Source organism: Anabas testudineus, chromosome 22 (assembly GCF_900324465.2).
Source record: "Anabas testudineus chromosome 22, fAnaTes1.2, whole genome shotgun sequence".
Lineage (NCBI taxonomy): Eukaryota > Metazoa > Chordata > Actinopteri > Anabantiformes > Anabantidae > Anabas > Anabas testudineus.
The window spans coordinates 14,082,174-14,096,996 of NC_046630.1; the positions used below are offsets into that span (position 1 = coordinate 14,082,174).

The 14,823-nt window shown below is 40.0% G+C and overlaps 1 protein-coding gene across 2 annotated transcripts in view; it reads left to right on the forward strand.

Annotated features, from left to right (window-relative positions):
- Positions 1-11,495: 11,495 nt before the first annotated feature.
- si:dkey-247m21.3 (5-hydroxytryptamine receptor 4) overlaps positions 11,496-14,823 on the forward strand; it is a 31,431-nt gene continuing 28,103 nt past the window's right edge. For both annotated transcript variants that reach the window (XM_026339031.2, XM_026339032.2), the window contains exon 1: positions 11,496-11,580. The gene's annotated coding sequence lies outside the window, so the exon portion shown is untranslated. The remainder of the gene's footprint in view (positions 11,581-14,823) is intronic.

A 14,823-nucleotide genomic window follows, 5' to 3' on the forward strand; every position in this document is an offset into this window, starting at 1 on the left:
CATTCAGAGCTCCATTGCTGGTGATATCATAGCCAGCGATCCCCATTGGTGGATGCTCAGCCGCGGAGCCGACCAATCGCATTCAGGCAAGAGCGGGTTACCCCACCTCCCTCTCGGCTTTATGAATGAAGACTTTTCTGATGGAGGGGGAGGAGCAGGTTGAATGAATGGGGAAGGAGGAAGGGAGGAAAGAAGTGAGGGTATGGTGGAAGGATGATGATGAAGGTGGGGGTAGGGAGGAAAGAGGAGCAGGGAACGATAAAGCGAGGAGGCGATGAGTCACATCTCTGACCTACATCCCCGCGGTCTACTTTTTACTCTGGTCACGCCCTCCTGTTTGTGTGTGTGGTGGCATGTGCAAGTGGTCAGTCCACCGACAGCCAATCAGACACACTTTAAACAGTTAAATGGTTCGGTCTTGCTGTAACGGTAGTATAACATGATAAATTTCAACCTTAATTACAGCTTTTCCACAGTCCATATAAGAGGAAAAAATATGTGTGCCTCTGGTTATCCAGAGTACAGTAAGTTATCCAATATAAAATAAAAAACACAAGGAGACATCAGATCATTAAACCACGGTGAACATTTCATTTGAACTCCACTGGATAAGGACTGAAGTGTACAATGAGTCATGAGTGTGTGCGAGGTTGTGTGTGTGTGTGTGTGGGATTGAGTCATCATTCACTATTTTGGATTGCTTGCAGAACACCCCCATCCATATTATATTTGTTTGTATATGTGTTGCTGTTTTTGCTCTTTTGTAGTCTAAGGAGAAAAACATATTAAGTCTTCTTTTACGTTAGTGGTTGTACTTTACCGCTTAAATACAGTACTTAAAGTCTGTTGGTTAATATTCTGACTCAACGGACTGCTGAGATAAGCCTCTCATTGGCTGACCAGAGCAATATGCTTCCTTCCTGCTGCCATCTTTTCCAGTCTTTCTTAATGTGTTCGCTGGGAAACAGCGACGATAAGCAGTTGAGCTTGAAATGAAAGAAATCATTAAAGACTGGGATGGTTGGGTGAGGGAACATAGCAACGTGTCTACTGTGTGATTATGACAAACGGGACAGATCTTTAGATGGATCTAAACATATTCCATTAACCGAAACTGTCCAATCATAGCTTGGCTTATTATAACTCAGCACAGCGGGCCTAGAAATGCTTTGCATCCTTGGCTTTGGTAAGCCACAGAAAGTGGCTCATCCATCATATTGCAATGCTAGCTTTAGTTATTATAGTAGCTATCTCGAGCGTGATCATGTTTACAGTAACATAGGTGAGATTACGTGGTCACATGACAGTCAGAGGGGCATCCTAGAGCCCTGGGAGTCCACTCTCTCACAGTGCTGTTTTTGTGTCATGCCTCGCACACACAGCTGGTCCCGGAGGGAACACCCCCACATAGGAAATGAATCGCTTCTTCCTGTTGTCGCACCTGTAGCACAGGTGTCATGTTCTGGTGCCTTCTATAGGCTGTGTATCCTATGCACAGACAGCGTGAGTCCGTGTGCCTCTGGAGTATTTACGTTATGCAGCGGTCGCTATGGTGAATGCTACTGTGGGGACCGGCAAGTGCCTCAAAATGGATGCACACACACAGCCCAAGCATTTCATCATTCCCACGGGCAGGTGCTTTATTTAGTGAATGGTTGGTGATGGTTCACCTTTCTCTGCATCACTTTTGGTTTCCTTCTTATTTTCTTCAACTGAGTTTTCAGTTCCTAAATGTTATTTATAAGTACAGTTATATAGTACCGTGTCATGTCAAACACTAACTTTCACTTCCCCTCACTCTCTTAAATATAGAATATATCGTATCCAGTACACCATCTCAGCTATCGTTATGGTAAAGTAAGAGAGTCATTAAGCTCTTATATAAAATAAAATAAAATCTTAGTACATGAAAATCTAGTCAACAGCACTGTCAGGTTGGCACTGTAGGTCAGATTAAAAGGGCAGTACATCCTGTAAAAAAAAAGACTCTACTTTTATCTCACACTGGTAATATTGTTTGTGCACACTCCAGTACCTTTCACTGAGTCCACTTCCTTTCAAATTTGACCTACAAATTCAACATCTCAGCATTTGAACTTCTTCATTGTGCCTAATTCAGAAAGCTGCAAAACATTGCTTTATGTGATCGGATGTATTGCCACAGTTTTGAATGAATGGTATGAACAAGGACATGGAGTCAACTTAAGGAACAAGGACAAAGACATTTACTGTAGTTCCAATGCAGCTTTTAGGTCCGCTACACGTGCAAAAAGTGCAGGTATCAGAATTCTGAAAAAGCTTCAAGAATAAGAAAAACACAAAACCTTGTGGAGAAAAATTGTCTTTTGCCACTTCAGCTCAGGTTAGTATGTTTAACAGGCTTAGACTAGATGAACTCCATTAGTAGTGTTTTAGCAGGCTAATCACCATTGTCCATTGTTGTTCGTCATTGGAGTGACATCGTATGACGATATGCGGACATCACCTCTCAACCGATGATAGCATGCAAATAATAAGAAGTAACCCCTGTTCAGACATATGTTTGCAGAGGTGTTGTATAGTTTTTGTGGGTATTTAATTCCCTGGCTCCGAGTTTTTCCAAAATACTAAAACTGTGCGTTTTATACTAGCCAATTGAATGACACACTTCTCTTTTCCCTTTTTTGAGGGAAAATTATCTGAATGGTAAAGATCTGTCATTCTGGGTCACAACACAACATGAACATAAATCCCAACTTGTCACATGTTGCCTCGGTGTCTCTGATATCTCTGTGGGAACTTTCCAATGTGACACCTCTGAAAATATGCTTTTTAATCTAAAACACTACCAAAGAGATGCCGGTTGTTTCTAGTCGACAGGTTTGTCAACAGCCTGCTGATGCAGGCCGGCTCTCACCTCTCTCCGCTAATGCATCCTGTCTTCCTGAAACCCGAACTCTGATTAAAGGCGAACAGGAAGCATTAGCGGTGAGTATAATCTGGGTCCAGTGCGTGTAGGAGGTTTGTGTGTATGTAAGTTCAAGACAGATAAAGAGGGAGAATATTAGCGTTCCCTGCAGCATCTGTCTAATGGTTAAATGGTTAGACTCATGCTGAAGAAGTAAGACATGTAGTGTCCAACGCAGGCTTGTAACAGTGAGACACAGAGAGAAAGGAAGTCTCGCCAGAGTAATGTTGTATCAAATATTCTTTATGGATGGGCAGTATAATCTATTTACAGTATGATTAATATTTCTACTGTATTATGTAATCCGAGCGGAAAGAAATATCATGACTAAGCTCTTAGGACCGGACCTTAAACGCATCCAATTAAAGAGTTTGGATAGAAGTGCTTATGAAGGAACACTCATATATCCATTTCTTTGTGGTTGCATGTTATAAATGTTTTGTTGTAAATGTGGATTTTCATGTGTCTTTCTATTCCCACACATAACGCTCTTCTGTCATATTGACATTTATCAAGTTTTCCCGGTGAACGTGTTCATTGAAATCATCCAGCTGTCATAAAGGAAGAGATGCAAATAACAGTGGGGTGGATCCGTCACCCATTACAAAATAAAACAAAAATAACAAGACAATCAAATATCTACAGTTCACAGGGATACGAAATGATCCACAATCTGTTTATTTCAGGTATTATGAAAGAATTATCCCTAAGTATTTCTACATTGGTTAATTTACTGAAACAGACACAGAGAAAAGGCTAAGCCCTGTCTTCCATGTCAAGTGAAAATAGATTCCTGTCAGTATGTTTGTTGATAAGGAAGAAACTCTCTGTTCTTCAAGTTCTCTAAAACTGGAAACATAATCTGCTGCAGTGGCTCCGATTTTTACATGTTTGGTACCATTTCCGATTCATCTGTCCATGGCCAGAGCCTGTGTGGGTGTTCAGCTGATAGGACGTTAACTTGCCAGCTCTTCTATTTGCTTCTAACTGGAAAAGCACACACACACACACACACACACACACACATTGACAATATGTACTAGAACACTCTCACTGGACTATATATGCAACTGCTGCACACACACACACACACACACACACACACACACACACACACACACACATTGACAATATGTACTAGAACACTCTCACACGCACTCACGCACACACACAGACAATGCAGTTAAACTGTGTTACTGTAGGTGGGATTGTTATGTAACAGGACTGCAGTCATTAAATTAAACAGCCAGGTGGCAAGGAAAGGAGCCAGGCAACTATCAAGGCAGACAGGAAAATAGTCTCCAGGAAGACTGACAGATGGAGAAGCAGGGAAATAAGGGGACAAGGGAGAAAAACAGACCGGAAGATGAAATGGAAGGTTGGAGGAGGAGAAACAGCAAACACACAGACAAAGACAAAGATAACTGATCTGTTCGTCCTGAGGGAAAATCATTAGTTTGAGCAGCACTTAACAGACAACTAGTAGAACTGAATCTCCTGCAACTACAATTATCCCTCAGGCCCAAGCCTATTGGTTACTACTGGATAGACAGTGGCAAGAAAAAGTATGTGAACTGTTTGATTAATCATTTCATCTACATTAACTTGTCATAAAATGTGATCTGATCTTCATCCAAGTCAACAGTATAAACAAATATAATGTGCCTAAAGTTAAAACATTAAAAAATTAAAATCTTTCATGTTTTTATTGAGAACAATAATAAAAACCTTATAGTGATAGTGGAAAAACTATGTGAACTATGTGTTGGCAAAAACCAATGTTCTTTTTAGTAAGCAGCTGCTTCCTCCCTGGTGTTCTGCCAGAGACGTCCTGCTTGTTCAATGTTTTACCTGCTGTTGAATCATGAACACAGATGTTTGCCATTTTCAATGATGCCTTCAAATCTTTGGATCTTTGGCTGTCACTCTGGGTTATTCCTTTAGTTCACTGATGAGTGTTTGTTGAGTTCTTGGGGTCATTTTGACTGGCCGCCCACTTCTTGGTAGAGTAGCCTCCCAAAGTGTCTCCATTTGTAGATTGTTTGTCTAACTGTAGACTGGTGAGTTTCTAAAGTATTTGACATCACTTTGTCACCCTTTCTGCCCTTATGTAAATCAACAAATCTTAATCATACATCCTCTGAAAGCGCCTTTTGGCAAGGCATGGCTCACATAAGTGTATTCTTCTTTTAACAAACTTTTGAGTGGTTTTTGTCAGTCAAAGTAGCTCTAGTCCAAACCTACAAACACATTGTTTTAAACTTATGCTAACATCTGACTCCAAGTAGCTTTTTGGAGGTTGTTATTCAAAGGGTTCACATACTTCTTGCATTTGCACTGTGAGTCATGAAAGAGATGAAAGAATCTGAATTTGTATTATTATTGAAATAATAATAATTAGAATAATTTATTATTATTTTAGGCATATTATATTTGTTCATACTACTGACTTAGATGAAGATCAGATCGCATTTTATGACAAATTAATGCAGAAAACCACGAAATTCCAAAAGGTTCACATACTTGAATTATACAATAAATTGGCAGTGTGGCAGAGTGTATTTGTTGAGAACCAGCTTTCAGCAGTAGAGTTAGTATTCTATAGTGACAATAAAACCATTCGAATGTTCACTGTAATGAAGAATTGTGTGTCTCTTCTTTTTCAGTGGTGAGGCTCCTTTTGATTGTTTTTGACCACAATGGAGATCTACTGGCACAAATGAATAAGTAATGTCAAGCTTTGGCATCTTAGACATGTTTTACATCTGCGTGTCTCTCCTTGAGCTTAGCCGAGTTTGTTAGGAATGTAAATTAGACATTTTCCTATCGTCTTTATTATATATGATACGTTTTCTTTTTGCATATTGTGTCATGGAACATCTCCTCTGACTCATTCCTTAATCCCACCCTGTCCTACCGTACACACACACACACACACACACACACACACACACACACACACACAGAAAAAGGGCAGGGGGAATCCCCATTGTTAAAAATGGGGGTGAGGTGGCCAGTTACCATGGCAGCAGCTACCTTTGTATTCATTCACAGATTTTGCTCTTTAGCTTTTACACGGCTGAGAATTTTGAACAGCATCCATGATTATGTTAATGCTCATCTGTATTTTTCAAAGTAAAGCACCACAGATACATTCGCTGATCTGCTTTTTATAGTATAAAAATGTGCATTCTGTCCTGGGAACCTGTATGTAAAATATGTAAATTCATGCAGTCAACAGAAAGATAAATCTTAATGAACTAAGGAGGTATGCTGTACTTTCACCCTTTAAAAATCCAATTGGTTTTCCTTGGTATGCCAGTGCTGTAGTAATAAAACTACAATAATATAATTGCCTGCTAGTAAATTGTCATGTGCAGACAGAAAAACTACTACAGTTTTATGATCATGTCAACAGAAACAGAAACACAATATGTGTTTACAATGGTGATTATAGCATTATTTTGCTATATTTTATTTACATATTAGGGATAAACGGAAACAGCAGAACTAAAACATGGCCTTTTATTTTAAGGGAATCACCTTTTATAAGAGCCACAAAAAGCTAAATATGGTAAGATCTTCTCTGACTCATATTTCTGTGTCCTATCCCACTTACCAGGGCATCATTCTCCCCCACCCTGCGCGTGCACACACGCACACACACACACACACACACACACACACACACACACACACACACACACACACACACACACACACACACACACACAGAGGGAATCCCGATTGGTAAAGACCATGTCAGGTGACCAGTTTCCATGGCAGCAGCTACCTACATACATTATAGATTTTTTTTTTTACCCCCATCTTCTGTGCCGCCTCAATGAACGAGCATGAACAGGTGAATGGAGGAAGTGAATGGCTAGATATGCGGTTGACTGACTTGAAATTAGCAGTTACTAGAACAAGTAGCTGACAGCGAGTGCTGTCTTCAGCTCAGTTGTGTTAAGGTATTTTCCCTGAAATGTTGCCTATAATGATGTCTGTCTGTGTGTCTGTCTCTGCTGTACAGTATTTGTGAATGTGCATGTTGTTAATCTAGCTACATTGGTTGCTATGGTCGTGTTGTAGCTGTATGTGTGTATGGTGGTAACCAGCATGACTTTCTCATACTGAATCATACAGCAAGCTGCAGTCTAGACCACAGACGCATTTGCATGTTGCTCCAGAGATGTGTCTGTATGACTGATTAACAACATATTTTGTTTTGGGGGCAAGATCCAACTTCTATAATCCAGCGAGGTGAAAACATTATATAACGTGTACTGTACTGTACAATAAATCAGCACACATTCAACATACAGAAGTCTTTGTACTATCTGCTTAGCCATCAATCCATACAGTATGCATTCATCATTATACATTAATCTATCACCATTTGTTCTCTTTCTGTTTTCCATTTTCTTCAGCTTATTTCCGGTCTTTTTAAAGAGACAGAAAGTGGCACAGTGATTGTCATTACATGAAGACCATTGACACAATGCAGTAATTCACAGGGCCAACTGGTGAAGAACTACATTATGACTGGCAAGCTAACACACTAGAAAGCTTTTTGTGTGTGTGGAGAAATTCTGATTAAATTATGTAGATGTATTATGTAGATGTAGGATGGTATCTTAATATAAAAAGCAACTGTGTCTTTCACCAAAATTCTGTTAAATCAAGCATAGGGAACATTTGATAACAGTATGTCAGAGCATCACATACACAGTATTCTCTAGAGCCTCAGTACAAATGCATTGACAAAAAAACAAATATACATACACACAGATATGTAGATACTGTGTAAATACACAGTACACATAAATATATCTTTGGTCATCAGCAAAGATTTGCTTCTTTGCTTGCCTTTAGTTTCTATGTTTTGACCATTCAAATTAATATTCCTTGTCTTTGTTCATACAGTAATGCAACAATGAACATACAGTGCAACCTCTGTACAGAAAAGAAGAATCACATGTGACACTACAAACTTGAGATCCTCACCTCCTCCTCCATCTCTCCGACAGGATGTTGTCTGGCCGCTGGAACATTTCTGGGTCATGGTGGATGGAAAAACCACACCATTAACTTACAGTTGTGAAACACTGCAGGGGTGAAAAGCTAAACACACACACAGACGTAGACATCACATTACGTTCCGTCTGTCCTGAAGCATCAACTTCATCATCATTATGATGCTTTATTAATGTAATGGGGAAATTGTCATGAGGACAGCTATCATTCAAATGGGAGTATGGTGTCCTGTCCATAGATACTTCAAGACGTAGGGCCTTTGCAGTCCAGCTGCTCTAAAAGTGAACTGGGAACAGTGAAATAGTGACATAAGAATGTACTATTAATACCCCTTACAACAAAAATGAATGGGAAACATTTGAACTGTGATGATTTGCTTGAATAAAAATTCTGTTTTAAACATTTCCTGAGCATCCCCCCTCCCGCTGAAATGAGCCACCTTGGGGCAAAAAAACCTCTTACTCAGTTGTTATGCTTTTAATTCAACTTTGCACTCCATCCATTAGTAGCTGCACTAATGGACTGCCACAGAGAGTTCACTGCTTCTCTTTCCTCTTCCCTCTCCTCTATAGAGAAGCAGAGAAACATACAGTACATATACAATACTGTACAGCCCTTTGTTTCTCCTGGTTTATCCTCCCTCCCTCTGCTCTCAGTACACATGCTCAGACACATTCGAGTTGCAGCTCTTAGTTCCACCTGACGGAGCCTCTTATTTTTCCACCTGGCTGTGAATACTAATAATCTCTCCCTTTCTAACACACCTTCCTGCACTCCTGAACATCTCGCCAACTCGTTTCACTGCTGATTTAGCACGTACTTCTTGTTTTTCTCCATTTCAGTAGTGTGTTTGAGGTTATACAAACAGCCATTATGTCACTAATTAACTGGGAGCAGTCTTCAAAAGGGCTGTTTTTGTACTTTAGCTTGAGTACTTTTCAACACAAATAATCTAGTTTACTAGAGTCCCCATAGCTGTTCTCTTTTAGTTCGACAATAGATCACTAAAAACCCCACACATCACAAACCTGTGTCCCACCATTGGGAATCAAAAAGTACTGGTGTAATTCCTAGAAGTGAAAAATGACTTTCCGCTCGGCTTCACAGCGTCACCAGCACACATCACACCCACCACCAACTCCAGCCCCCACTAATGTTTTTCCTTCCGGCGGAAGGGAGGCAGTCAATCACAGAGCTAGATCAATGCCTGTGATTGGGCTGTTACATAAGCCTGTCTGATGAGGTCACAATGAACCAAAACAGCTGGTGTGGGAGGAGGCAGAGTGCTGTAAATGCCCCACCCTCTGAGTAAATAACCAGCCAATCGAGGGGCAGAATTTTGATTACAGGTGTAATTCTATGGGCTGATGAGATTTCCGCATACCGAATAATAATCATTTGGTTTATTATTAAACAAAACAGACTAATACATTGTCGATCTTGAAAGATAAGTAACCAGTAAATGAAGAAGGTGACATATTTTGTCCAGCCTCTGTAACTCTTGATACATTAAAAGGATTGAATCTACAGTATTCTGTCGCCATCTAGAGGAAAGGAGTGCAACACACAAAACAATAAACAAAGTCCAAACCTGTGCCACTGTTTCAAGACTACAGGACAATCCTTAAAAGATTCCCTGCACAAGCCTTTGGTTGTTGCAGTCTATACATTTAACAACTGTTAAAACATCTAAATCAAAATGTTTGGGTGAACCAAATAGATACATTACAAATGAACACAAAACAGTTAACATACATTAATGTTCGCTCTGACAATGTTTATTAGTTGCTGACAGCAGTCAGCAGCTAATGGTTTCTGATGTCTATATAGCAAATGCAATGCAAATCTGTGTGACAATATCCTGTAAGGTTTAGACAAGGTTCCCTGACTGCATCTCCTAAAATCAAAAGCAACAATGATAAATACTTGTTCAATGTTACATGAAAATCCGAGGGATGCAAACCACTGGTGAACCGTCCTACCTGAACAACCGACCTGTGCACATTAGTGAAAGGAGGTCAGAGTCAATCACTTGTCTCCAATTGAACATGAAGTACTTTATTCTACTTTATTAATTTATTGACAGACAGAGGCAAGAAAACAAAAAATCATGTGGTTGTGTGGTGACCTAGTTTCTTTTTCCCCAGAAAGAAATACATGTAGTGTTTTTTTAATACCAACAATTTCCATCACAGGGCATTTATATAAGGCTGGAGAGAGCTTAGATCAATTTCAGGAGCATGTTTTAATTAAATTCAAGGTCATGCTGTAATTTCCTTTAGGTATTTTTTCATAGTTGCAATGCCTATACCTCTAATATGTCATATTTGAATGTTGTTCATTATACTGGTAACTAAACATTTTTCCAACTAGTGCTTTTTCACATTTGTGAATCATGCATGTTATTTATATATTAACACAAAGAAGGCTATCTATATTTAATTCATTAAATAGAGCTCATTCAGCTCAAGTCGTGTGTTGCATGTCTTTTGTGTAGTTGACATAACACAGAAAGCACTTGTCCCCTGCATTTCCCCAATACTTTAGACATTGGGGACCAAGGTTGAAGACCCAGTTTGGCCCAGTTTGTTTAGCTACTGATGTGGATTGAGTCAGGATATTGACATGGCTCTTTGTTCAAACAACAGTGAACCTAAACTTTATTAAGACTCGATCCTGGTTCGTTCAAACTAAATCCTGCTGTTGTCGCAGGTTAATCCTTGCAATCAGTCCGCAGTGCTCTGCAGGAGGACCTCACCTGTAGTGTTTGAGTCGGCAGCTGCACAGGAAAGTGATACCTTCAAGTTCAATAGGAAATGACTGTACCCTACCTGCAAGTGCATTTGCATTTCAGATATTTTTAGAATCCGATGGGATGGATGTATAGTTTAGTTTAATTGTATGGTTCAGTTACTAAGAATTTACTACATAATTATCCCTGTTTATGAAATTAAGGAGATCCAAAACTAATCATTTAACACAGAACAAATCTTATTATACCTTATTTTATAATACAATACCTGTTGTACACTTCATAGCAGCCACTTATTATAGTGCGTATCTACACCATTTTATTGGTAGAGGGGACTGTTAATAATTAATTAATTTATTTCACAACTTTCTTTTTGAAGGGTTTGCTCCTTACTGAACTCAGGTTATTTACCCTAGAGGCCCCCCACCCTCTTACTGTTAATATCGGTTAGCTTATTATCTTATTGGTAACATTTACCACAAAGCGCTGTTCGTATTATGTAAGACAGCAAGAAAAGGAATATTTATCAACTACTCCGATAAAGTCCCAGGAGGTGGGGCATTTTAGAAATACTACACAAGACTCTGGGATCTGCCACATTAAGTCACCTGGATTATAAGTCATTGCGTTAAAACGCCACAAGATGGCGCCATCGACCCCTCCTCTCTCTCTCTCTCTCTCTCTCTCTCTCTGTCTCTCTCTCTGTGTCTCGCGCTCCCACGGCACGAGGCGCCTTGTCGCCACAGTCCTTGTTCTTCAGCTCGCGCCGCGCGGCTTCTCCTTCAGCTCGCGCTATCCGGAACATGAGAGCCACGGAACAGCGGGGAGTCTGCACCAGAGAAAGGTGAGCCGGACACTTCAATTACACTCTCTCCACTACCACTGCCCCGTGTCGGGTACGTGTTATTCACTCGTTTGTTGGAGCTTCCACGGAGTTTTTGTAATTTAATTGACAGCAAGTGGCACATTACTGTCATCTGTGATGTAATGTGTCAGGTACACTTCAGTTCAGTGTTGCGTCACTTCACTACATGACCATCTCCACATTATCTCCTGCATGCCATCAATTATGTTGCCACGCACATTTGCGTGTGAATTGACTTCTTAAAAACGGATGATAATACAGTATCTTAGTTATTTTGTGCAAACCCTAAGGTGTGCACTTTTTACAGGCAGCCTAGGTGTAGCTGCTAAACTTTGTTTTTGACTCATCACAAAGCCCAGCTGCAGAATAAGTGCCGAACTTATTCTAGCTCAACGTCTCTGGGTTTAAGTAAGGACATCATCACTTGCTTTATGACAATACCTGTAATCATATGAGTCACAGATGTGCCAGTCTGACTGTAGAGATGGGTAAACGCACAGCAAATGTGCGCCACAGGCAAAACATAGCAGTTGGTGAGGACAGGAGGAGAGTAGAGGGGCATGTGCCCAGTTTTTCATGAGTCTTTGTTTTGACCTGCTGACACGTCCATAAAAAGATTAGTGAGAGTTGGTTTCACATCAACATCTCCAAAAAGGCGGGCTGTTGTGACACATGAAAAGGTCCGCTGTTGTTCAATTACTCTGAACACAGTGACCTGATTGCTTGTATTTCATTGTAGATGGCTGCAATTTCTCTTTGTTTTTTCTTTGTGACAGTACAGTCTGTCTATCAATAGCAACCCATAGTACCCATATTTATTAAGCTTTCAATTTATTGTAGAAATGAGAGTTTTCCACCTTGTGGCCGTATGTGCATGTGTGTTTTGTGAACAGAGAGATAAAAATACAGTTTAACATACAACTGAAGCTTATTTTATTTATCAATTAATCTGCTGATTCTTCCTTTGATCAATTATCTTATAGTGTATGAAACATCAACAAATACAAGAAAGGGATCCATTACAGTTTCCCAGAATCAGAGGTGTTATCTTTTGTTGTCGTGTTTTGAGCAACAGCCCCAAACACAAAAATATTTAGTTTACAATTATTTGAAACTAAAAAAAACAAAAACAAAAAAACATCACCCCAAAGCAAAGGCATGAACTACATCGGACCTCTGTCCTCTGGTATGTGTTCCCAAGATATTTCAGTCCTTCTTCCCATAGTCCATCTTTCCCAGGTAAACAACACACGTGCACCAGGCTGTCCGCATGACGTAGAGGAAAAAGTGAATCGTCAGACCAGGCCACCCTCTTCCATTGCTGCATCACATGCATCACATAATCACATGCCCATCAAAGGCGCTTTTGGTGGTGAACAGGAGTCGACTTGTGAACTCTAACTGGTCTGTGGTTACGCAGCCTATGTCCAACAAGATGCAAGGCACTGTGTGGCCTGTCAGTCAGAGCCTCAGTTATGTTTTTCAGCAATTTGTGCTACAGTAGCTCTTCTTTGGGATCAGACTTTTACTTTTCTTCGCACCCCTTTTGGTAGGTAAACTGGGAATACCCCGGAATTCTGAAACTGCGACAGAGCTTTTGGGACAAGACAAGAAAATACCTCAAACTTAGCCAACGCTAAGCATCTCAAAGACAGACTTACAGATTTTTACAAAGAATGCACATATGCACATATTCTCTGTATTCTCACATCAGACTGAGCATGCAAAGTCATGCAACTTCTGCACAGCTCTACACTTCAGGATTTAGGTCCATTGCCAGCATTCAGAGCAACTGTGGTAGTAGTTTGGATGGTGAGAAGTGAGTTTATAACCATAGTCTTTTCCTCAACCTAACTAATCCCAACTATACTTGATTTGACATTTAACTATGAGTCTTCTGTAACCTCAAAAGTAACCAAGTTGTCAAGTTTTACAAAAGGACCATCCAATATTGATTTTATTCTCCGCTGAGAAGAAAATTGAAATCAAATCCTACTAAATGATAACTGCATAAATTAGAGAGAACCTTTTCATGTAAGTAAAATTTCCCATTGTTTATCAGCAGCCTTTGCCAAACCAAAAAGTATTACAGATATTTAAAAAAACATCATATTCAGTTAAACTGTTACATACCTAAGATATCTCACGGGATGCAACATTTTCAAACAAGGCTGAGGCTGTGGTGTCATCCAAAGGCAATTCCCTTGGTCATTGTTTAAAGTCCCTCACTAGTAATAAATCATTTTCATTGCTTTCCCTTGACATGCCTCCTCTTCTCAGGATATCTCGGCCAAACTAGCGTTAGCTTGCCAACATCTTTTGGCATGTACGGGTACCAAACATATTACACGGAGTCCACACTGTGTAATCCCTTAAACACACACAGCATTGGTCCAGTTCAGCAATGAAAATAAGAACCAATAGAGCCTCATCACTCATCTCCCCTTAAGTTGCTTCCCAGGAATTAATTGTCCCAATTTTGTAACCTCAGGCAGCATCTGGAAGGAAGACGAAATAAATAAAAGGCAATTTGTGAAAACAAGCAGTCACGGTGATTTACTATAATTAGACATTTATTGAATAAAAAGTTGAATCTGGATTAAATTTAAATCTGATTTTGATTATCTTAGTAGAAAAAAAAAACACTCCTGCGTCATCCATAAATTTAAGCCCCGAGGAGGGCATTGCTCCAACATTGGCAAGTAGCCATATGCAGGGTGATAGCCCTGGCTAGTTCCTAGGTATGAGCATGAGTGAATAAATCAGGCAGGTGAAACAAAATAAACAAACTGCTGTTGTGAGACGTTGCTTGTGTGTGTGTGTGTCATCTAACCTGCCTTTGGCAAATGAAGGTAAAACATCTTTGCCTTTGACAGAAAGACTTCCTTCCCACTGTGCTATCCTTATAACCACTCCCTGTAGACATTTAGGAGAGAGCCACCGCCTTCAGGCTAATTTTAGGCTATATGGACCAATGCCAATTCATTAGCCTGATTCCAGGGCCAGCCTAGGCCTTATTTACCATCAGTGTTGCCTCACCCAAAACAAAATATTTGTCGATACTGTTGCCTCTTGATTATCAACAGAGATAGGTTAACACATGGGCAGTAGTAAATTGACAGCAGTGCGATATTGTTCTTTTGGTTCCACTGATGGTAGTGCAGAAATATGCTTATATATAAATATATATACACACACACACACACATCATATGCCTACAAC